Raw genomic sequence first — 27,378 nt, forward strand, 5'->3', positions numbered from 1 at the left:
CTGGTAAGCAAACTGATGTCCTAGAAGGCATTCGACAAAGTTAGCCACAGCCTACTGATTAAAAAACTAGAACATTATGGTATTGATGGCAAGATTAATCGTTGGATACAAAGTTTCCTTAGTGGCAGGTCACAATCCGTGGTCGTAGAAGGGGTAACATCTGAAAGTATCAGTGTTGAATCTGGCGTCCCTCAGGGCCCGGTCCTGGAACCAAGCTTATTTTTATACTATATAAACGACATGCCCCAGGGCATAACATCCAACGTCCGTTTGTTTGCTGACGATACAATATCATATCTAGCAGTGTCATCAAAATCAGATGCCCATACTCTACAGAAAGATCTTGATACTCTCGCTATCTGGGAAAACCGATGGAAAATGTCATTTCATCCGGAAAAATGCAATGTGATAATAATTTCTCGTAAACATCATCCAATTAAGTACAACTACAAATTACATGGCCACACCGTTGGAATCAGTGCAAGTTGTTAAGCATCTCCGAGTCTATATCACATCTGAGCTTAAATGGACTGAGCATATCGCAAAAATCTGTGCTATAAAGCTAATGGAACTCTTGGATTTTTAAAGAGAAATTTAAACATTTCATCTACAAAAGTGAAAGAGCAAGCATATAAAAGTCTGGTTCGTTCGAATATCGAATATGCCGCAACAGTATGGGATCCCTTCTTTCAGCAAGATATATCTAAACTCGAACAAGTTCAGAGGAGTGCGGCAAGATACGTATTGCATAGACACGGAAATCGATCTAGTGTGACCGAAATGTTAAGACCACCTTGATCGGCAATCACTACAAGACCGCAGACGGGAGTCAAGACTTAATATGGTGTACAAAATTGTAAATGATATTGTAACCATCGATAAAAGTAATCGTCTAATTCCACCAACTCGACAAACAAGAGGTATGCAAGAACACTCGTATCAAATCCCACACTGTAACAACGATTATCGTAAAGAATACTACTCCCCAAGGACGATCAGGGAATGGAATGGGTTACCTCCGGACATATTGTTAGTGGGGACCCTGGAATCTTTCAAGTTCCAGGTGTCCAAGTACTTTGCCTAATCTCTGTAAGTTATTCTTGTTTTTAACTTTCCTCTGTATATAGTGTATCTTTTAACTCTGAACTTTTTCTGCGCATAGACACTATAGCTACTCCCAAAACGTCAATGTAATCAATATGTTGATTGTGGACGCGAAACGGCAGAAGCAGAAGCAGAAGCAGAAACTGAAAATATCAGAAAGAACAATTTCTGCAGGAAGAATTCGTATGACTAGGCTTTCCCGTCAGATAGGCAGCGCCTAATTTCAGTATTATATTAAGAATCACCATGTAGATCTAAAACAAGAGATTCTAAAAATTAAAACAAATGAGTCAATTTGCAATTTTAATGAAACCTTGATAGCATTCTTTTACTGCTGATACCAGTTTTGTTGCCCGCCTGCTTAGCTCAGTAGGTAAGAGCGTTGGTCTACGGATCTCGGGGTCGCGAGTTCGATCCTCGGGCGGGGCGTATGTTCTCCGTGATTATTTGATAAACGACATTGTGTCTAAAATCATTAGTCCTCCACCTCTGATTCATGTGGGGAAGTTGGCAGTTACTTGCGGAAAACAGGTTTGTACTGGTACAGAATCCAGGAATATTGGTTAGGTTAACTGCCCGCCGTTACATGACTGAAATACTGTTGAAAAACGGCGTTAAACCCAAAACAAACAAAACAAAACCAGCTTTGTTAGTGAAAATTTTACTAGACTCCGTCCTCCGCGTTTCGCCCAAACGTTTTCAAAAGTTGATTCCCTTTGTTGTGACTTCGCCATTTGCTGAACAGTGCCCTTCAAAACGTGGGTTATTAATTTCAGGCCAACTTTGTGGCCCCATGGAGTAAGTTATAGTTGTTGATTGTTTGGCTGCCGATTGTTTTATGTTATTAAGATTTACGAAGAGTCTATGTTTCCAAGTAACCATTTAGATCGAAATGTATATATAATTAAAGGGGATGCATATATTGCTACTTTCGCGCTATATCGTCCATTCTACAGATGAGCGACAGATACGTTACAGTGCGAATTTTCATACAAAAAATATTTAAATATAACACATAACAATATTTGTGTCCGTTATTTACATGTTCAGACAAAATACTCTTTATAGTTTTATAAGAAATGAAGTTATTTATATATTATTAGGGGTGGGTATTGCCACGAAAATTGGTATTGCGATATATTGCAATATTGTATGTGGATATTGCAATATACTACAATATATTGTAACAGTTATTTAATGAACAAATACATGACGAATCATACTGTTTTTTTTTTTCAAATTTATTCAATTAAAAATGAGTAAAATGACTAGTATCAACAACACGAGTGTTTGCTCGACCTTCTCGATAAATAAAAATATAAGTAAACAAAAAATTAATGCCGATTACCGGATATTCAAAAGCGAAAGTTGCTCAATTCACCGATTATAAACGAGGAAAGTGGTATCGCTGTTGTATGAATAATAAATTCTAGTTGATAGAAAAATTACTAATGAGTCACGGACAAATAGGAAATTATATTTATCTAAATTTTCTTATTGGTTTTATGATGTGGAATTGGGTCCGTAAAATAGCTGTAAACCAGTCTGCTACTTGCACTGGAAATGAAAGGAGAAAAATGAAAACTAAGTTGAATCGTGCTGGCAAGAAAAGGATGTTTTTTTTGTGTGAATCTTCTTGGTTTACGTTAGTGTTACTTAATGTTATAAATAACCGGTATTCGAAAATCATATCGTAATATCGTATCGATGGAAAAAACATCGCAATAACCGGTCTACCGCGGTATATCACCCACCCCTATATATTATGATCAAAGAAATAAATCAAATTGCATGGAAAAACAAACGTAATTTACACAAATATCAGTTGTTATAAAACGCACTTCATATTGGATTATGAAATAAGATCTGTATCATCATGCATGTTAACGTACTAGAACTGATGAGGGAAACGTACTGTATGAACAATATAACTATTGGTTCTTAGATATATCCGAAAATACAGTCTTTTTGGTGAAAATAGTCTACCTATTTCGAATAAACGTATCTGTCGCATTTTTAAATTGCTTAATTGGCGTTACATTTGCTTTATATTTCATATATTTTGATATGATTCTATTTGAAAATAAAGAAATATAACATAAAATGTTCATGTTTTGTATAGAAAAACTTTAATTTGAACATCTAACATACAAAATAGAAATCGTAACGTATCTGTTTTATTCAATATTTATGTTGTCTTATTAACTCCAGATATAAACTCCAGATATAAATAATAAAATCGTAATCAGTTATATTCTAAAACTTTAAGTTAAGGTGATGATTTATTCAAACAATTCAAACATTTTTACACTTTTATAGCACAGTCGTATAACGTATCTGTTGTTTGCAACGTATTTGTTTTTAATATGTTTTCTCAAGTGAAAAAATATGAAATCTTGACTAAAAGATAAATACTTTAACTCAAAGTTAAACACATGTTCTACTACACTGTCCAGTAACATTTCTAGATAAATGCAATATAAATGTATGCTGAATGAAACACTTCGTAACATATCTGTTAAAAACAAATTGAAACACAGTGGCAGTTGAACATCATCTTATTCTATTTTCTACAATATGTTTATTTCGTTAATAAATAAATGTTATTTTGATAATCATATCATTAAACATTGAAACTGTCATTAGTCGTTCCGGAACATGCATTACGCACCTGAGTATTTGAAGTGAATAGATGTTGTAACGTATCTGTTGTCCAAATTGTCCACATAAAATGTATGCGATCAATATACACATGATTGACACATATTGAAAAAGGCGATATTTTCAGCGCCGTAGCCACACTGAGGCAAACCGAGGCAGTTGCCTTGGTTAAAATTTGAGGAGCCAAAAATAAAAAAGGAGTAAAAGCAGGCCTGTCACACTCATGAAAATTCAGTTATAAAAGTTCAAAAAAGTATATTAACACCATTAGAATATATCAGAATATCATTTGCCTCATGACATCATTGAGGCAAGGTGAGACAGAAATCCTAGCAGTCCTATTGATAGCCTGGCCAGGCCCAGATCCAGGGCCGGGCCAAGTAGGCCCTTGCCCCTCCCCCTTCCACAAGTTGGCTGAGAAATGCACCAGAGACCACCATTTCATGCATGTAATTCAAATTTTTCCAGGGGGAGTGCCCCCAGACACACTAGAATGAGGGGTTGCCTCTACAGTACCTCAAAATTTAGACCAAAAATTGCACCATACAAAGGCCACCATTTCATATCTGTACTTCAAATTTTTTTCCAGGAAGAAAGCCCACTGACCCCATTAAAATATGGGGGAAACCCCCTCCAACAACTTAAAATTTAGACCAAAACATGCACCAGAGGCCACCATTTCATACCTGTATTTCAAAAACTTCCATGGGGAGAGCCTCCTGACTCTCCTAAAATGAGGGTTTTCCCCTACAGTACCTCAAAATTTAGACCAAAATATGCATCATAGGCCACGATTTCATACTTGTATTTCAAAATTTTTCAGAGGGAGAAAAATCCAGGGGTTCCCCCTCCCACACCTTAAAATTTAGACCAACCAAAGTACCAGAGGTCATGTTTCATACCTGTATTAATCCCCTGGCCCCCTAAATTGAGGTGGTTCTTCCTAAAATACCTAAACATTAGGACCGAAAATGCACCATAGGCCATCATTTCATATCTTAGTTCAAAATTTCAAAAAAAATTAGAGCCCCATGACCGCCCTAAAATGAAGAGGTTCTCCCCTTCAGTACCTCAAAATTAAAAGCAACAACGACAACTTCTCCCCCCCAACCCCACCCCAAAAAAAAAACAACAACAAAAAACAACAGAGATCATGTCATGCCTATATTTCAAAACGTTTTAGTGGGAGACCCCTGACCTCGACCCCTCTCCCCCACCCCATCACGGACAGAGCAACCCTCCTATACCTACGCCCTCTCGGGTTATAAACTAATAAACTATTGAACTACTAGTAACCTGATAAATAGCATGTTGCTGTCTGTCTTTACTGATGGTTTTCTTGTTATCAATATATTATTTTTCTTAAAATATGAAAGTGTGAAAGTGACTGTGAGAAATAGGGCTAAAAGGACGATTTTTACTGTGATATTACACAGTCTGAGAGTGCTCCAGAACGCACCAGAGATGTCCTGGGGGGAAATTTAGGCGGGGCTTCGAACGGCTGGCATGCCCCTGGACGCCCCTAGTTTGCCTTGGTTAAAATCTGTGTCTGGCTACGGCACTGATTTTATTCAAGATATATATCATTAACTAATCATTTGAGCATAACAGTTTAGTAATTGTCCCGATATTTAAATTTCAGTACCATGAAATTTAATTTAACCCTAGGTCGTCGACATAGATTTTTGACCTAATGTGCATGTGTTTAACGTCTGATTTCGAAAATTAGTTATCTCTAGTGGACATTTCAGTGCGATTTTAGACAGTATAAAACATGCCTCCTTCATTTTGAAAGCAAAATAATAATACCAAAAAGTACAAAAAGTTTAACTGTGCCGACATCTTTAAATTGGAGTTGCTCCTCTATCTGTAGAATGGACATTTTGCAGATTTGAGGAAGGAAGTGTCTAGCCGTCTGGTAGCCGGACGACTTAGACTGCGTTCTAGCCGTTCGGTTACCGGACGACTAGCAAATCCTCAGGATTTTCTAGCCGTCCGGTAATATATTTCCTAATGAATAAGTAATGATTTTATATGGTTTTAATATTATTTACTTGAGCAGGTCCCAGAAAAGTCACAAATTAGCTATATAACTAAATCTAGCTATATATAGCTAGAAATAGCTATTAAACCAATAACAGTTGTTTAACATATGTGTATATTAAATGTAAAATAATTGCTATCCCATTCAAATGGTTAATGAGACAGAAGACAATCACAAAGAATGAAGATCTATGCAGTTTCAGTTTCAATACATGTTGCGAATTTCTGCGATTAGTCATTTATAAATTTGTCTTATACTACAATGATTATCACAAGTGAAAAATTCAGTGATGATTTATCGCAAAATACTGCCACAGTTATTGAAAATGTGGCTACAAAGATCTTGGATTTGTGTTATTGTCTTTCATCTTATAAACCTTTTGGGCGTAATTATGACCATTTTGCATCTTGTTTTCACATATTTTGCATTATTGGTATTGGTTTTACTCTGCACTGGAAGTTGATATTTTAAATTGACACCGCTTTAAAATACGCTAGTTACTGTACCATCCATATTAATTCCCAACTAATTGATTTACGCATGCACTGAGTGTATAATATAGTTTAACCTAGGTTTATAGAGCACCATTCAACGAGTGTGTATGTTCAATGCGGGAGAATTAATGAAGACCTGAAATTTCATTGACTTGGACAGTCAGTGAAGATAAATATTGACTGAATTTATGACAAATTACCTCCCTTTATTTTTAGCCCACCATCATCAGATGGTGGGCTATTAAAATCACTCTGCGTCTGTGGTCCGTCCGTCTGTCATTCCGTCCGTCCGTCCATCTGTCCGTCCGTTAGCAATTTCTCGTTATCGCATCTCCTCAGAAACTATTGGGGGGATTTTGACCAAACTTTGTCAGAATGATGTATTGGTACCCTAGTTGAGTCCCCCTGAAAATCAGACTGGTTCAACAATTTATGAGTGAGTTATGGCCCTTTGTTTATTTCTATAATTTACATAGATTTATATAGGGAAAAACTTTGAAAACCTTCTTGTCCAAAACCACAGAGCCTAGGGCTTTGATATTTGGTATGAAGCATTATCTAGTGGTCCTCTACCAAGATGATTCAAATTATTTCTCTGGGGTCAAATATGGCCCCGCCCTGGGGGTCACATGGTTTAAATAGACTTATATAGGGAAAAACTTTGAAAACCTCTTGTCCAAAACCACAGGGCCTAGGGCTTTGATATTTTGTATGTGACATCATCTAGTGGTCTTCAACTAAGATCGTTCAAATTATACCCCTAGGGTCAAATATGACCCCGCCCTGGGGGTCTAGGGCCTTATATAGGGAAAAACTTTGAAAATCTTCTTGTCCAAACCACAAAGCCTAGGGCTTTGATACTTGTAATGTAGCATCATCTAGTGGTTCTCTACCAAGTTTGTTCAAATTATCCCCCTAGGGTCAAATATGGCCCAGCCCCGTGGGTCACATGGTTCATATAGACTTATATAGGGAAAAGCTTTTAAAATCTTCTTGTCAATAACTAAAACATTCAAATTTGGACCATATGTATATTTTTGAGTGGCAAGATGAAACTTGACATGAGTTGACCTTGATTTTGACCTAGTGACCTACTTTCACATTTCTGTAGCTACAGCCTTCAAATTTGGACCACATGCATAGTTTTGTGCACTTGAAAAAACTTTGACCTTGATTTTGACCTAGTGACCTACTCTCACATTCTTGAAGGTACAGGTATCAAATTTGGACCATATGCATAGTTCCGTGTTTCAAAATGAAATTTGACATTGGTTTTGACCTAGTGACCTACTTTCACATTTTTGAAGGTACAGTCTTCAAATTTGGACCACACGCATAGTTTTGTGTTCCGAAATTAAATTTGACCTTGATTTTGACCCAGTGACCTACTTTCTCATTTTTAGCCCACCATCATCAGATGGTGGGCTATTAAAATCACTCTGCGTCCATGGTCCGTCCGTCCGTCATTCCGTCCGTCCGTCCGTCCGTCCGTTAACAATACTTCGTTATCGCATCTCCTCAGAAACTCCTGGGGGGATTTTGACCAAACTTTGTCAGAATGATGTATTGGTACCGTAGTTGTGTCCCCCTGAAAATCAGACTGGTTCAACAATTTATGAGTGAGTTATGGCCCTTTGTTTATTTCTATATTTTACATAGATTTATATAGTGAAAAACTTTGAAAACCTTTTTATCCAAAACCACAGAGCCTAGGGCTTTGATATTTGGTTTGAAGCATCATCTAGTGGTCCTCTACCAAGATGATTTAAATTATTTCTCTGGGGTCAAATATGGCCCCGCCCTGGGGGTCACATAGTTTATAATGACTTATATAGGGAAAAACTTTGAATAACCCCTTGTCCAAAACCACAGGGCCTAGGGCTTTGATATTTTGTATGTGACATCATCTAGTGGTCTTCAACTAAGATTGTTCATATTATACCCCTAGGGTCAAATATGGCCCCGCCCTTGGGGTCATATGGTTTACATAGACTTACATAAGGAAAAACTTTGAAAATCTTCTTGTCCAAACCACAAAGCCTAAGGCTTTGATACTTGTAATGTAGCATCATCTAGTGGTTCTCTACCAAGTTTGTTCAAATTATCGCCCTAGGGTCAAAAATGGCCCTGCCCTGGGGGTCACGTGGTTCATATAGACTTATATAGGGAAAAGCTTTTAAAATGTTCTTGTCAATAACTAAAACATTCAAATTTGGACCACATGTATATTTTTGAGTGGCAAGATGAACCTTGACACGAGTTGACCTTGATTTTGACCTAGTGACCTACTTTCACATTTCTGTAGCTACAGCCTTCAAATTTGGACCACTTGTATATTTTTGAGTGGCAAGATGAACCTTGACATGAGTTGACCTTGATTTTGACCTAGTGACCTGCTTTTACATTTCTCAAGCTACAGCCTTCAAATTTGGACCACTTGCAAAGTTTTGTGTTCCGAAATGAACTTTGACCTTTACATTGACCTAGTGACCTATTTTCACATTTTTTAGGTACAGGCTTCAAATTTGGACCACATGCATAGTTTTGTATTCTGAAATAGAATTTGACCTTGATTTTGACCTAGTGACCTACTTTTACATTTCTCAAGCTATAGCCTTCAAATTTGGACCACATGCATAGTTTTGTGTATCAAAATGAACCTTGACCTTTACATTGACCTAGTGACCTACTTTCACATTTCTGTAGCTACAGGCTTCAAATTTAGACCACATGCATAGGATTGTGAACTGAAACAAACTTTGACCTTGACATTGACCTAGTGACCTACTTTCACATTTCTCAAGCTACAGCTTTTGAATTTGGATCACATGCACAGTGTTGTGTAGGGAAATGAAATTTGACCTTGAGGTAGTCAATAAGTCTTGAAATTTGGAACACTCAAAAATGGCACATTGGTGGGCGCCAAGATCACTCTGTGATCTCTTGTTCAAGCTACAGCCTTCAAATTTGGACCACATGCATGGTTTTAGGTACCGAAACAAACTTTGACCTTTGCATTGACCTAGTGACCTACTTTCACATTTTTGAAGGTACAAGCTTCAAATTTGGACCACATGCATAGTTCTGTATTCTGAAATAAAACTTGACCTTGATTTTGACCTAGTGACCTACTTTCACATTTCTCAAGCTACAGCCTTCAAATTTGGACCACATGCATAGTTTTGTGTACCGAAATGAACTTTGACCTTAAGATTGACCTAGTGACCTACTTTCACATTTCTGTAGCTACAGGCCTCAAATTTAGACCACTTGCATAGGATTGTGTACCGAAACAAACTTTGACCTTGACATTGACCTAGTGACCTACTTTAACATTTTTGAAGGTACAGGCTTCAGATTTGGACCACATGCATAGATTTGTGTTCTGAAGTGAAATTTGACCCTTGATTTTGACCTAGTGACCTACTTACACATTTCTCAAGCTAAGCCTTCAAATTCGGACCACTTGCATAGTTTTGTGTACCGAATTAAACTTTGACCTTAAGATTGATCTAGTGACCTACTTTCACATTTCTCGAGCTACAGCTTTCGAATTTGGACCACATGCACAGTGTTGTGTACGGAAATGAAATTTGACCTTGAGCTAGTCAGTAAGTCTTGAAATTTGGAACACTCAAAAATGGCACTTGGTGGGCGCCAAGATCACTCTGTGATCTCTTGTTTATGTAAATGAATATACCTAGCAGCTTCTAATGAGATTGGTTTGAAACGTTATTTGTCTTCTACGGTAAGAAATTTCTATTTTTTGTAGATAACTATGGGCTGATTTTATATCAAATTACCTCCCTTTGTTTCAAATTAAAATGGGTGTATCTCAGTAACCAATGAAGATACTGATTTGAAATGTCATTTATGCCATCAGATGGACTCGGACAATCAGGGTAGATGACTTTTGACTGAATTTATGACAAATTACCTCCCTTTATTTTATGTAAATGAATATACCTTAGCAACATCTAATGAGATTGGTTTTAAATGTTATTTAAGTCTTCCATGGTAAGGAATAGTCAAATGTTCAACACATACACACCTCGATGTTCTATACCCCTTGTGTTCAAATTTAATCAGCACAACAGACAGTAAAATTAACACAATGGGTAAAGAGTATCGAGGTATGTATGTGTTAAACATTTCAAGGTGATGCTTTTTGTTGTAAAAAATATATTCAGGCATGTTTGTTGCGTTTTCATATCTCTTCAGTTTAGTTACATGAATATTCCTAATTGTTGTAAAAATAATTTTTGTTGCTAATATCATCAAATCTGTCAAAAGTCTATCAAAACTGACATTAGCATTTCAATATTTTTATGTTAGGAGTAACAGAATTACACATAGTATAAAACCTTGCCTGGAACAACACCCTTGAAAAATTGCTACACAATGAAATAAATTGAAAACTCTTAGATGGAACCTGTATCGTTAATCTCATCCAGACTACATGCAGGGTGAATAACCCAGTAAATAAGTCCAAGATAAAAGTCCCACTTGAAGGTTGAAAGTCATGATCACAACAGTTTTATATGTTTCCTTTATCAAAAGCATGTCTGGGGGTACTAATCACATATACTAATAGCTCTTGATTAGTTCACTTTGTATGCTTTTTCTGTAGTGAGTGGATACCTACTATCTGTGTTCTATACCCATACACATAAGTTGACCTTAAAGTCTCTGTTTTCTATTGCAGGTTGGAGAAATGTCTATTTATTCCTTTTTGGTGAACTTGGGCATCGTGTTGATGTCTCAGAAGTTACTCACATGCCAGAGTTGTATCATTGTGCATGAAGTATAGACAACAATTTGGAAACGTAAACCTTGGTTTGGTGAAGCTCTGATAGAGTTGTAAACCAAAATGTAAAACTGTAAACAATTAATTGTTTTCACCAGTAACTGTGTTGGCCAGTTGGTATCAGTTCTTACCAAATCAATATTTGCAACAAGTTTTGAAAATATAACTTCAGGAAAAGAAAAAGTTCTGGCATTAGACCATGCAAATGTAAAAGTTGAAGCAGCTGTAAAAATAATTAAGCAGTGGAAAGTATGGAAGGAAATAGAGATGACAAAAAACATTGGGGAAGGTGTATCGGATAAATTTGATGAAATTCTGGTAGAGTGATTTTGAAACTGTAACTCAGATTAATGAAAATGTCTGTGGAATATACCATTCAGATTTAATTGCAGAGGACAGTCAATGGGTTCAGGTTATAAAACATGTAAAACATACAGAAGAGAAAGTGGGTCTGACAGACTGTAGATATGGTCAGAAGATTCTTGAACTCTAAACTATACAATATAAACTATACTATTCACCAGCACAGGAATATGAAATTAGATCATCATGTATCCTTGCATTGGAAAGTCCAGACACTTTGTGGAGTCTGTTCTCAACATAGACAATTGGAAGAAAACAGTCGCAAAACACATTGGAAAAAGAGTATATTTTGAAACACTAATCAATTAAAAAAAAAGTAAATAACAACGATATAGTTGTTGACTTTATAAAACAAACACAGGATCAATGCCTTAATAATAATTCAAAATTTTGAACATGTAGTTTCGCTAGGTTTGTTTTATACCTGCAGCAGCAGCATAGGAACAAAACTTTATAGATGAAATGTTCAGCTTCGAACGACAATGTTTAAGACTGCAGATGAATGCAGAAAAAGGCATAGTTGTGCAGGAGGTCTTGGTCATAGAAATAAAGGTCAAGGACATTAAGAAGAAATTAAATGTGGAACTAAGTTCATGCTTACATGCTTATTTTTAGAGTAGACTTAAAAAAAGTTGTCAAAATGTCTGATGGTCATAAACAGGCACAATCTTATGCTGATAAAATGTGAAATTAATAAACAACATCAAGCCACCGCTTACAATGGATTTCTAAAAATGTGTTATTTACATCACAGGATTTTTCTGCCTGAATTGAATATTGTGTTAACATGAAGGTGCAAGAAACTTAAAGAGAAATTATATTGTTTGAAAAACCGTTTACCTATTTTTCATCAGGAGTGAAAATCTTCATGAGAGACAGGAAATTTGACATTTTATGGTATTGCATTTTTCAACAGTCTTCTTGAAACGACCTTCATTTTTGAAAGATTGGAATCGGGAGAAAAAGGAGTAAGTGTTAAAAATGTATTACAGGAGACACATTGCAGTTGGGATTCTTCGGTCTTTTAAAAGTGGTAAGTTAGTAGATATATACATGATCAATATAGGGAGTACTTTCTTCTTTTGAAGGTAATGATCAAAATATGTTGCATCAAATGAACACCTGTTTGATAGCATTTTCTGAAAATATGCAATCTGTTGTTTGCTGTCTGTGATTGAAAAATCATGTGAAACACAGATTTATATTATATTTTATGTCTTTTCAGTAGAAGAAAATACACTGTGAAATCATTTATATTTTGCTGGGGACTAATTTTGAACCCTGAAATTTCATTGAAACAAACAAGTAAAATTTCAGTTCATTTTATATTCAAACATTTGAAGTCCATGAAATTCATAACCCCAGCAAACAGCCATGTTTGGCGTAAACAATGAAATTTAAAGTCCACAAAATTATATTATTTCTCAGTACCAAGCTTACTATTATTGTTGTTTTTACAACAGGTTTTACTGTATAAAAGTATTTTAAGTTAGTTATTATTAAACCATAGTTTTATGTATTTTTGATCAGTATGATCTTTTTTTGTATTATGAATTCAGGTGTTCAGTGACAGGTAGTAGATAGTAATAGTCATACACATGATACAGTTGTTAAGTACAGTTGAAACTCAATATCACAAATTGGCTTGCTATCTCCAAGACATTTTCAACTCCTGTTCTGAAAACATGTGCACAAAATATTATTTTAAGTCGAATTTCATTTATCTCAAAGCAAAATGCTTGATCACTTAGAATTCAAGATACGGAGTTTCATCTGTATTTTCATTGTTATTTTCAAGTTTGGTTTATAAGTAGGCTGAGTATTAGCCTTTGTAAATTTGATAACTCAGTGAGCAGAGGCATTATTCAATTACAACTTAGGTGATGTGTTGCTTTAACTTTTCCCCTGCTAAATTTCTAAAATGGACTGGTCAGTCATTAAATTTAGGCAGTACCATTCATTATTCGAAGGGGTGTTCACCAAAAATTTACTGACAGAATAGCGAACAGTGCAGACCATCCTGCACATCCGTAAAGCAACACTGTCATCATCTAAGTTGTAATTGAATAATGCCTCTGCTCACTGAGTTGTCAAATTTACAAATTCTAATACTCAGCCTACTCTTGGTCTGCACTGGTCGCAAGGCATAATAACTTGCCACCAGCAGGCTAAAGGTTAAATTAACTTGGACATCGGGTGTTTTAATATTCTGCAGTTTTTGGAAACAGATGTAAGAAAGGTTCCAGAGATTTAGGATAAACTTACAATAATGATAGTTCTGTTACTATGGAAATTAGAGTACATTTATCTTAGTAAGAAAAAGTGCTTTTTATATACCTAATAACATGTTGAGACCACACATTGTGGTTGTATTTGATAGTGCCTGAGGGAAGTGTGGATAGTGGAATTCAGTGTAACATGACCATTTGGTGGTAACTTAAAATGTAAAGCAATAAGCACAACCATGTTTTATAGTATAAGACTTACAATTGATAATATCCTGAATGTTTTATGTAGGAGGTATAATGGTATAATATTTACATTTGATAATATCCAGAATGTAAAGCAATAAGGACAACCATGTTTTATGTAGGAAGTATAATGGTATAATATTTGCATTTGATAATATCCTGAATGTAAAGCAGTAAGCACAACCATGTTTTATGTAGGCGGTATATGGTATAATATTTACATATGATGATATCCTGAATATAAAGCAGTAAGCACAACCATGTTGTATGTAGGAGATATATGGTATAACATTTCCATTTGATAATATCCTGAATATAAAGCAGGAAGCACAACCATATTGTATGTAGGAGGTATATTGTATAACATTTACACTTGATAATATCCTGAATGTAAAGCAATAAGGACAACCATGTTGTATGTAGGAGGTTTATTGTATAACATTTCCATTTGATAATATCCTGAATGTAAAGCAGGAAGCACAGCCATGTTGTATGTAGGAGGTATATGGTATAACATTTCCATTTGATAATATCCTGAATGTAAAGCAATAAGGACAACCATGGCTGATACTGTAGGATGTATAATGGTATAATATTCCATTTGATAATATCCTGAATATAAAGCAATAAGCACATTAACCATGGTAGTATTGAAAGTATACCATGTAACATATACGTTTGATGGTACATAAAAAGTAAAGCAATAAGCACAACCATGACTAGCATAGACCTTTACACCATTACTTTAATTAATGGGTGTAAACTTTTGATTTTTTAAGTTCTCAAAAGGAACGGGTTGTGTTGTTAGCATAAAATCTTTTGCCTCTCACTGCTGTGGGTTCGAAACCTTACATGGTAGAATTGCTTTATGTGACCATCCAACTGGTTTAAGGAAAGGTCATTGGTTCTACCAAGGTGTTCACCCATGGTGAAATAGTGTTCTGAGAGGCTCCTGGGGGGTCTTCTTTCACCTTAAAATGCTGGAAAATCGTCATACAATCTGTTATCGTGCAGATGTGACATTCATCTCCTTTATAAATGCAAACAGAAGTGTCTTAACATTACAGCATACATATCGTTTGTGCAGATTTGTGTTTTGTGTAAGTGGTTATACAACTGGCATGTCACGTAGCACTAATTACTTGTTTCAGGGTTGGTGACAGCCACAAATCTGGGCATTTTTGTCTTTTCCTGGAGCGCACAGGTCTTAAATTGCCTTCTTCTGGATTCTCACATATATATTACACTTTTCTGCTAAGACCCACAGTGTTATGAAATGATAATGGCAACTGGCAAAAAGGGGCATTCTCAACAGTAATTTGCTAATGATACCCATAATGCATAATTGTTACCAGTTTCAATGTTTGTGATTGTGAATTTTAATTTTCCCCAGTCTCTTTGCAAGTCTTCCTACAATTTAAGCTCACCTGAACTTTGTCCAGGATGAGCTAATAGTGTAAATGGATAGTCCATCATGAGTGGTCATTTTTAGCTCATCTGATTTTTTGAAAGAAAATGATGAGTTATTGTCATCACTTGAGCGGTTGTCGGCGTCGGCGTCGGTGTCGGCGTCGGCGTCGGCGTCGGCGTTGCCTGGTTAAGTTTTATGTTTAGGTCAGCTTTTCTCCTAAACTATCAAAGCTATTGCTTTGAAACTTGGAATACTTGTTCACCATCATAAGCTGACCCTGTATAGCAAGAAACATAACTCCATCTTGCTTTTTGCAAGATTTATGGCCCCTTTTGTACTTAGAAAATATCAGATTTCTTGGTTAAGTTTTATGTTTAGGTCAAATTTTCTCCTAAACTATCAAAGCTATTGCTTTGAAACTTGGAATACTTGTTCACCATCATAAGCAGACCCTGAACATCAAGAAACATAACTCCATTTTGCTTTTTGCAAGAATTATTGCCCCTTTTGGACTTAGAAAATCAGTTTTCTTGGCTAAGTTTTATGTTTAGGTCAGCTTTTCTCCTAAACTATCAAAGCTATTCCTTTAAAACTTGCAACACTTGTTCACCATCATAAGCTGACCCTGTACAGCAAGAAACATAACTCCATCCTGCTTTTTGCAAGATTTATGGCCCCTTTTGGACTTAGAAAATATCAGATTTCTTGGTTAAGTTTTATGTTTAGGTCAACTTTTTCTCTTAAACTATCAAAGCTATTGCTTTAAAACTTGCAGCTCTTGTTCACCATCATAAGCTTACCCTGTACAGCAAGCAACATAACTCCATCCTGCTTTTGCAATAATTATTGCCCCTTTTGGACTTAGAAAAATCATTTTCTTGGTTGAATATTATGTTTAAGTCAACTTTTCTCATAAACTATCAAAGCTATTGCTTTAAAACTTGCAACAGTTTTTCACCATCATAAGTGGACACTGTACATCAAGAAACATAACTCTATCCTTAGCTTTTTGCAAGAGTGATGGCCCTTTTTAGACTTAGAAAATCATGGGTAGGACAATATTTTCTATTATACAAAAAAAATCAGATGAGCGTCAGCACCCGCAAGGCGGTGCTCTTGTTTTTCTATTATTCTTATCAAATACAACTGGCATGGACTTATGTTTTAATATATCCGTCTCTGAAAGAGCGGGGCGTATGTGAACACCCGTGGCAGGCGGGTGGTTGGTGTCCAAAGCTCAAGTTAAACAGCTTTCATCTGATCTTCACAAAACTTGATGACAATGTTTGTGGGTATAATATCTTGGCCAAGTTCGATAACCAGCGAAACCACCCCAGGCACTCTTGGATAATTGCCCTTGAATTACTTGAATAAACTGCAGTTTTCATCCGATCATTACCAAAGTTGCTGACAATGTTTCTATGCATAATATCTCGGCCAGGTTTGATAACCAGCCAAATCGCCCCAGGCACTCTTGGATGGATTATGGCCCTTGAATTACACTAATATCTGCGAATTTAGCCTTGTCTGCTCTATACGATCTTCACTAAACTTGCTGACAATGTTTTATGGCATAATATCTCGGCCATGTTCGATAACCAGTGAAATCGCCCCAGACACTTATGGATTATGGCCCTTGAATTACTTGAAAAACTGCAAATTAGTCTTATCTGCTCTCCAAGTCAAACAGTTTTCATTAGAGCGACGTATTTTGTGACAGTTTGGCACTTCTGTTTCTAATGTTAACATGTATTAGTATCAAATGCAGAGTTTTTTTACAAACAAATGCAGATTTATGGTGATGTACAATGAGTATGTCTGAATCATCAGTTGTGGAAGGATGGTCAGCTTGTAGCTCAGTTTGACACCTCTTGCTTTTGTAGATATTCCTTATTCAGTAAAACTTCATTCACTCAAACCGACAGGACCAGCAAAATTTGTTTGAATTATAAGTAGTTGACCAGAAGCCATAGAACATTATACATTAATGAGGGATTTTACTGGTTGTTATTTAACATCATCACTCACATCATATGTCACAAGAGCCATAATTTTTGCACCAGTATTTGATGAATTATCACCCCTCATTACCTAGAATTTCAGGTTAATGTTTTGGTGCACTTTCACTCTATCTCAGTTATTACTAAATGGATTTAATTCAAACTTTAAATAGTTGTTCCGCCTTTTCACCCACATGATATGACACAAGAGGCATAACTCTGGCACAAATTTTTCATAGATAATGCCCCCTTTTACTTAGACTTTAGGGTTTTTTTTTAGAAATTACTAAATGGATTTGATACAAACTTGGAAGTAGTTGTTCCACATCATCACCCACATTATATGACACAAGGTGTATAACTCTTGCATCAATATTTTATGAATTACGAATACTTGATACATACTGCAGATGTAACCTGTGATCATTCCTCATCTTCAGATATCACCTGACCTCAGTCACATTGACCTCGTTTTGGACTAAGGTTGCTTTGTATGAGCCATCTCTTGGTTAACCAAATGGGACCGTTTCGTCTAGCATCAATACTGCTTACAAGAATTAATTGATACTAATGCAGATGTAACCTGTGACCATTCCTCATCTTCACCTTACCTCAGTTTGACCTTGACCTCGTTTTGGAAAATCTATCGACAAGGATGCCACCGGGGGCATCAAACGTTTATTGAACACAGCTTCTTGTTCATGAATTATGCCCCCTTTGACTTAGAATTTAAGGTTAATTTTGATGCATTTTCATTATATCTTAGTAATTACTAAATGGATTTGATTCAAACTTGAAGTAGTTGTTCCACATCATCACCCACATTCATATGACACAAGGTGTATAACTCTTGCACCAGTATTTTATGAATTATGCTTTTTGCTTAGAATTATACTTATTTAGTGTTTTGATACACTTTATCTTTATCTCTCTTAGAACTTCATAATTTTGACTCAGACTCAAGCAATTATGCAATATCTTCATCCACCACTGGAGTCATTGAACACTCCAGTAACAGCTCCAGCTTCCAAAGATGTGCCCAGTTTCACTATCCTGCCTCGAAATAGTCGAAGGCTCTGTCTCCTGTGACAGCTCGTGTTAAATTCTGTTATTTCATATGCGCTTGGAAGATTTTAACTGTGACTGATTTTTAAAAACTTTAATATTATATCAAGCGCGAACGAAGAAGAAGAATATTATAGCAAGGACCAGTCAGAACATAGGTTTATCATGCACCCCTATGTTAAACTTCCCAAACCAGGTGGGGTGACAATGGTTTTGTGTATCAGACACCCACTTGATAACAGTTAACTCTGCCCGCTGTTTCATGGATTACCTTTCTTAATTTGATATGGACAATTTAGCCATTGTGCTATTTTTTTTTCTGTATGTGTCTATATAATATAGACTTGATAAGCTGTTGAGACAACGATCCTTGTTGATTATGCACGGTGGTTGCCATTTGGGTCCTGCTGAAGGGATTACCCCAATTATGTTTATTAAAAACTGAATGATAAGGTGCATGATAAATATAATTAAATTTAGTGGTTAGTGTCTTGTAAATTAAGTGTTATCAGGCTCGAACGATACGTGGTTCATTGGGCTCAGCAGAGCATGCCCATTCATCCCCATAGCAGCCTTGCCTGATAACACTTTTATTCCAAGACCCGTTATTCTATATAACACTGCTACTAAAGTTTAACCCTTTTCTACAAAATTGGGAAATTTTGCCATGAGAAAGTAGCCAGCTCTTTCTGGTTTCATAATGACAAACTTCTGAACAATGCCTTCACGTTTTACAAGCAAAGGCATTTCTCCTGCCTCATTCTCAAGTACAACTATATGTTTGCCTAAGACCCCAGTGGCGGTGTCTTTGGTTTATGAAACAGACTTGGATGTTTAGTGATTGACAAAGGCATATCCTTTGTTGTCTGAACATTGTCTGAACAACTTGTAGCAGTCTGAATCTTTCTGAACAGGGAGTTTATGTTCTGAACATTTCTGAATTTTCTGAATTTGTACTGAATTGTATCTGAAAGATTCAGAAATGAATTCAGATACTTTCAGAAGATGATTTTTCTGAGTTTCGGAAGATGATTTTTCTGAACTTCTACTGAAATTTCCTGATAAGTCTAAGAAGTAAATTCAGGATACATCAGATGACCGATTTTTTCTAAACTTCTACTGAAATGCATTTCAGAAATATGACAACTAGAGCTGTCTGTAAGACAGCACTCTCGACTTTTCTCAGTGCTTGACTCTTCAGCTTTGCTAATAAAAACTTCCTAAAACTTTAACCAAAAAAGTTAAAAAGGGACATAACTGTCAAAATTCAAGTCAGAGTTATGGGGTTTGTTTCTCCTGGTGTAGACTTTGATGGTATAACTATTTTAAGTTTCAAGTCAAAAACTTTGAATTAAATCCATTTAGTAATAAAAAACTTTATCAAAATCTTTAACCAAAGAATTTCTAACTTAAGTGGCATAAAGTCTACATTATTTTTACATTAAAATACTCCTATATGTTATTTCTGAATTATTCTATTATGGTGCTGCCGCTAGAAAAAAGAAGATATTATCTTTAATTATCTTATTCTTCTGGGATTACATTTTGTTTAAAGTCACCCAAAACATGCTTATAAGCTGACATGTCCTATAGTCTCTCAAAGTCCTACAAATGCAAAATTCAAAATTGTATATGTATACCTTCCTTTCAAATGATTTTTCAGGTTTTGACCCTAAGTCTTTTAAGAGGGTTTGATTTTTTCCACTTGACAATGTTTTGACCTTATGATCACTAATATTGACATGGTTTAAACATGGTCACAGTATGGATATATCATGGTCACAAATTTTCTACATGACCATTGATGTACATTTCATTGTCGACAATCATTAGGTCAAAACATGGTCATCATTCAATAATATAGCAGTTGTTGTAAACACAGGGTGATAATACACTTTCTATGGTTGATCTGGTACATTGTCCACAATTGTCCCCATTGCATCAAGGAGAAATTCTCCACACCCTTCCTTTATAAGCTGCATTGCGATTTGCAGCTGAGTGTCTGTAAACATTAATATTATTATAAATGACTGCAATTGGTGTTTTAGAAAAGTACCAAATATATCCGCAGGAAGAGAAACTGAAAGTGTATCTCTTACTGTATCTGTCTCCCTAAATACATCCCTGTCCATAAGTTCACTGTTAATAACTTCATGTAACATGTGTCGCAAGGCCATTTTTGTAGAAAAGCTGTTGTAGTTGCCACTGTTTAAACTAGTTTGACTTGCAGCAGACAAATAATCATGCCTGTGTGAAAAATTCTCATGGAATCCATACTGGTGCAAAGACGATAACCTGTTAATTACATACATATCTACATGTATTTATGCAATGTAAATATCATAAATTTGTTAAATAGTCTGAACAAGATTGACAATAAAGAGCTATATAAAAGAATTAATACAACACATATTAAACTAAGTCATGCACCCATATGAAATTAAAGCGTCAGTGTATGGAAAAATATTGACGTTTCCTTTTCCATTGTAACTGAACAGGGGAATAGAAACAAGTACCGGGTATGTAATAAAATGCAATATAGACCTCCTGAAACGTAATAATATTCACCTGTCTATAAATAAATACAACAAAACTGGTTTTTCCAGTTCCATAATGTCTCTTACAACATAATACTAACAAGTCTATAAATAGATTTCTTGTATCTTTCAACATAGATGGCATTGAATATGGATACACATGTTTGATCCATATCACAATATAATTATCACACCTAGTATCCAAACTTACATATCAAAGTTGAACCTGTTTTGAAACTGACAAACATACAGCCCTTTATCCTTCAAATCTACTGCTAAAGAAAGAGCAATAATTTTACTGATTGGAACAAATGTAATCTCTCCTGTTTTTTCAACCTGTGTTATGTGATTAACTTGCATTTCATTTTCAACATTTTCATAACAGTCTACTAATGCAATGGTTTCACCTGTTGAATTAAGAAATACAAAATACAATATCTGTCCAAATTTGATCAATGTGCATTCAAAATACTGAATAAACGAATTATTCATTTTTAACATTCTTGAGTACTGTTTTCCATAAAATATACTGCCATTCATTTCTAGGCGGTTAAATGTTTCAAATGTGTCTTGTAATGGAGCATTTCTTAGATAGAGGCATAATGATGCAAACTCTTCCTCTGACAACTGCCTTAACGAGATAGCACCAAGCACATAAATATTGCTACCTAACTCTTTGCCACGTTTCAAAATATGAGCAAATTGTATCATATGGCACAGTGATTCCAAATCAGAATCCTTTTGAACAAAGTTTTGTTTTAATTCTGGCACTTTCTGGATACCCCAGTTGCTCTTTGTTGATCTATATTTTGAGTTCCTTTTATCATTTTCAAACGAATGCCATTTTTGTTTTCAAAAGGAAAACAACTGTGCGTGTAAAGAGGTCCCAAGTTTCTTACATGGTGGCATAAGTGTACCAACTGGTGTAAATTTAATGTCATATAACACTGATCATATAATTTATTTACTAAAATTCAAGCAGAAATTAATCAACATAAGCTCTGCCCTTGTTATGTCCTGCTCTGTAGAGACTGAAGAAGTATGAAGATTGCATTTACTAACAAAGAATAGTGTAAAAATCTATGTGTGTCAAGTATATTCCTAAGCATAGGTGTCATAAATCAAAAGGAAGTGTTTAAATTCTGAAGCCTTCCAGTGTTTGAGCTCATCTTTTATTGATCTAGGGATTCTAGAAATATCTAGAGTGGACTGTATATATTTGTCAAATATTTGTCAACATTGTCATCTTCTGAATGAAAACTGTAACCTTGAGAAGAAAATTCTTTCGAAAACCAAAGACGAATAAGTAGCTTTTGGACACCCAAGAGTACACCGTGCATGTAATCGATAGCCATACCATTTACCATATCAAATTTAGGACTAAATGACAGCCAAGATGGCCCTTTCACACCATTTATATTGATGTTGGCTTGACCAGAATCGATTTCTTTCTGAGCATCTTCTAATATGCCCTTAATAGATCTTACAGGGCCTTTGGGATTCTCCTGTATGAATGGGAAAACATAACTTGGCCCTTCCCACGAGGTGCTGTGATTCTTTTTTGCAGACAGTGCCAACAGCCAAATGACCCGTTGTACTGAACACAATTACAAAGTAGATCTTTTGCAGGTAAATCAGCAGTTGCAGCAATAGGAAGGCCTTGCAAACAAATATGCCTCTTTCTGTCGAAAAACGTTCAAATCCTTCCTGCATTAGTTTCATTGCAGAAACAAATTGTTTTAAAAATGTACACATGGTGCTTCCGAGGGATCTACTTTCCAGATTTTATTTATAGATCCAAACCATAGTCCTGCTAAAATCATGTTTTCTGGTACCATTCTCTGTTTAATATCTAATTCATTTACAGTTAGAAACAACGGCCAAATTGACACACTGCTGCTTTTAAAGACTGGTGCTCCATCTGTATTTAGTACGAAAGAAATATTCTCTTGTTTACTTAAAGGGCCATTGTTCTGAAACAGTCTTTGATAAATAATTCCATCATAAATGTCTCTACAGTACTGTACATGTCTCTTGAAACGTCTCAACTGATCAATCACAGGAATCTCAAGAAAATAAGGTAACTTTGTTGGAAATTCTTTAACACAAAACAAAATGTTACACCGTGTAGCTGAAGTATTCTGGACGTAGTTTAAACAGTTAGGGCAAAAGTAGTGTTTCTTCAATGGATTTTTTAAAGACTTGAAGTAGGATTTTAAGGAATACATGTTTGTTGGCACTAAGTTTCCATCTGGTAATATGAATCTAAATATATTAAGCAGTTGTTGTACAGCATCACCCCCAATGTTATGTTTTGTTATGTATAGAGCAATTAAGAGCATGAAAGCTCCAATGTTCACTTTTGCTCCAGGATATAACATGGATTCCTCTTCCTTTTCTTGACTATCAGAAGAATCAAAACTAAACACTTCTTCAAATATTCCATCAGTTTCATCGGTAACTTCAATCTGTTCATATTCTTCAGTAGCTCTCATATCCTCATAATTCCGTCACTGAAGTTCAAATGCTGCGAAGAGATCTTCATTGTCTTGTATGTTTACTGAAACTTCTGCATGTACCTGTAAGTATAAAATAAAATAATCTTTATAAACATTAAAACTAACATGATCTCCACGATCTCTAAATGTGTTACAATTAATGAGTCAGCTGACCAGCAGAACCATTCCTAACCAATACTTGGTGGCTGATTGGCCTGTGCTGTTAAGACTGAGGGTTTGAGGGGTGGGGGGGGGGGGGGGGTGCACATGTATTTGCGGTTAGGACCACCAGCTACGATTCTGTCCACTCACCGGGTCTAGCATTTGGCCAAATGCAACAAAAACCATTGAACAGCATCATATAAACAACTCCCAAAATATAAATATGTAATCAAATTCAATCCATATATTTAATTCATGATCATCAGTATGAACAGTATCATTGATCTTCAACGGCAAGTGTACACACGTGTGTGTTGGGCCTTGGAAAGGGGGGCGGGGTCTGGGGTACTGGTAAATCTGCCCTAGTTATGTTTATTATGCTGTCTGTGATTTTTCGATTTTTTTTTATTTTGAAAACTTCTGTTTGCCCGTTATCTCTACCGTAGATCTAGATATTAATTTTTCAGTTTTTTTTTTCAGTTTTTATTTTTTGGTTTCCAAATAGATCTAGATTTCTTTCTCTTAAAAATTATTGAAATATAAATCATGTTTTATGGTAGATCTAGATATGCCAGCTAATTCTGTCACATGTCAAAAAATTACGCCCAGTAATTGGCAGTACACATGATAGCTAGATTACATCAGTTTGATTTGATGACGATCTATTGTTTACGTTACAAAAATATATAGATCTATGCGTGCAGTTTCGTAAATAATTCGGAGCTTACCGAATAGCTACCGATGTCTGACGAACCTGTCGGAATTACTGCATTATCAAATTCTCGGCTTCAGCATGACGTCACAAACAAAATGGCTGCCCTGAAGTATAATTTAACTGCATATACACTAGAACGTCATTACTTAATTGCCATTTTGACGTCATTTGATGTGCGATTTCTGCATGACGTCATTATGACCACTACTAGTATGTTGGAAATCTCACGATGAAGCCAAATTATATATTCTATTTAAAACCACTTCTCCCTCAGATGGAAAATGAGAGAATTAAGTTACTAAGACCAATTTTTGGAGACAACTTCTCCCATGTCTCTCTGTCTTGTACGTGTTGTATGGTCCCAGTTATTTCGGCTAATTACCTGAAGAACTCTCTTCTGGGGCCTCCTTAGTCCTCTCCAATTTCTCCTGAAAATTTAACAAACAGTTTCTGCTTGAAATATTTGAATACAATAATATATTGAAGTGGTTTCGATCGAAGTATAACACATCTAATTTGGCTCTCTTTCATGTATCTTTCTATCCCTGAACTCCTTCAAAATTCAGCCAACCTGCAATAAAAGATGAAAGATGAAATGTAACCTGATCGAGGTTTTTCTGATGTCAGGTGATGGCCCATTCCAGATAGTTCCATCAGCCTTGGGGGTCTGCAGATTAGTCATATTTTCCAGGTGAAGATGTCTTCCAACAGCTTTGAAAACTGTTCTTCCTTTGATGTCAAACGAAGGGCCTTGTTGAGGACTTCTGCCAAATTATCCTAAAACTGCCGTTGGCTCAAAAAAGCTTACCTAAATCTGCAACTAAGTCCAGATTCACATCATCGTTCTCTGACTCCTACTCAGAAATCAGTTGGTCTAGTTCATCTTTATCAGGCCCGGAGTCTGATCCATCCACTATTACTGAAGTTGTAGCACAAGCGTTTTTCTTTTTCTTACTTCTATCATCCTCATTAAGGCCAAAATTTTTTTAAGGCAGTTCAGGGGGGCAAAATTCTTATTTCCCCAAAGGGAGGCATATTAGTTTTCAAATGTCCGTCCGTTTGCACACCAATGTCCGTCCGTCACACCAGTGTTAACTTTTTGCATGAAGGCACTTTACTCGCGAACCACTGCACCCAGGACCTTCAAACTTCACGTGCTGGTAGTACTTATTGAGTACACGATCCCTTCTGACTTTGGGGTCACCGGGTCAAAGGTCAAGGTCACAGGGGCCAATGTTAACTTCTTGCCTGAAGGCTCTTTACTCGCGAACCACCGCAACCAGGACCTTCAAACTTCACGAGCTGGTAGTACTTATTGAGTACACGACCCTTACTGACTTTGGGCTCACGAGGTCAAAGGTCAAGGTCACAGGGGCCAATGTTAACTTTTTGCATGAAGGCACTTTATTCGCGAACCACTGCACCCAGGACCTTCAAACTTACCGTGCTGGTAGTACTTATTGAGTACACGACCCCTTCTGACTTTGAGGTCACCCGGTCAAAGGTCAAGGTCACAGGGGCCAATGTTAACATTTTGCATGAAGACTCTTTACTCGCGAACCACTGCACCCAGGACCTTCAAACTTAACATGCTGGTAGTACTTATTGAGTACACGACCCCTACTGACTTTGGGGTCACCAGGTCAAAGGTCAAGGTCACAGGGGCCAATGTTAACATTTTGCATGAAGGCTCTTTACTCGCGAACCACTGCACCCAGGACCTTCAAACATCACATGCTGATAGTACTTATTGAGTGCACGACCCCTATTGACTTTGGGGTCACCAGGTGGTCAAAGGTCAAGGCGCTGCGGGGGCAATTTGTCACCATTAGTGACAGCTCTTGTTTTTTATATGTTTTGATCCTTTCTGATGCAAAATGCATTTTTAGCAGAAGTTTTCCTTTTCGTATTTTAATATACAGCAGATCATTCAACGTTTAGTGTACATGTCTTCGTGCATGTTTCGGAAGTCACAAGTTCCGATCCGAGTGAGAAAGTCGCTCAGACATCTTTACTTAGTCTTTCTCGCATGATTTTACGGTGACCTATGTATATTTGGTAAACAATTTTCCAATAAACAATGTCGTCTGACACGACGCCACGGACCTGACCAATGAGTCAGTCATCATGACAACAGTCTAAAAATATATTCTGATTTTCTGTTGATTAGTTTCCACATTTAAAAGTTTATAAATTGAACAGACATCTGAATTTTTGATCATGCACCAGAATAATCGGCAACTTGAATGATAACTATTCACATTTTTATGCATTAATTGAGACCTTGTTCGAACACGTAATAAAGCCACATACCTTGATTTTTTTATAAATCCTAATTTTCCTTTCCTTGCAAACATGATTTAACTTTTAAATCCCAGTTTTATCCAACACATTTGGTGACAAAATTGCATAAACATCTTGAAAAATACACAGGCACTTGTCGGCTAAGTTCAAAGGAAAGATGCGAATCGGCATTTGGCCTTTGATGTAAGATGAAAGGAAGCCCTGTTTGACAGCAAAAGCAACATAAACTTATTCTTTTTTTAACTAAAACAACTGAAGCAGATATTTGTAGGAGATATCAGTTCTGTGAGGTGTGATCTCAGGCATAGTAGCAACATTTAATTGAAGATTTAAATCATGGTTTGTTGAGTTTTACTACTATCTTCTCTAACCGCCTTCATTAAATAAAAGTCTTGATGTCTTCTACTTACAATCCTTGTTCTTTGTTGGATATACACAAAGTAAAATAACTAATTAAATAAGAATAAAATATTACTGTGACATTATCTTCCCAGTGATATGACTGTTCAATGCACTGGCACCAGAGCACCAAACTGTGCTTTAAATTATGCCAAAATAAGTTTTAAACAAAAATAATCCAAAAACAAACTCAAAAACGCAGATTTATTGATATGCCCCATTCATACTTTGTCTATATTTACACATGGTAATGAAGCTGATTCGCGGTACCACTCGTTTTCATATGCGTATTTTCGACACGCGGCGATAAATGATCACAATATATGTGCAGTTCGACAGAAAA

General features: G+C 36.1%; 1 long non-coding RNA gene across 1 annotated transcript; it reads left to right on the plus strand.

Moving 5' to 3' along the window:
* The first annotated feature begins 1,832 nt into the window (after positions 1–1,832).
* LOC128549725 (uncharacterized) lies at positions 1,833–21,455 on the plus strand. The gene is made up of 2 exons (XR_008367896.1): positions 1,833–1,902; positions 11,009–21,455. It is a non-coding gene; the product is annotated as an uncharacterized LOC128549725 (long non-coding RNA).
* The last annotated feature ends 5,923 nt before the right edge of the window (positions 21,456–27,378 follow it).

The sequence above is a fragment of the Mercenaria mercenaria genome, chromosome 16 (assembly GCF_021730395.1).
Source record: "Mercenaria mercenaria strain notata chromosome 16, MADL_Memer_1, whole genome shotgun sequence".
NCBI lineage: Eukaryota > Metazoa > Mollusca > Bivalvia > Venerida > Veneridae > Mercenaria > Mercenaria mercenaria.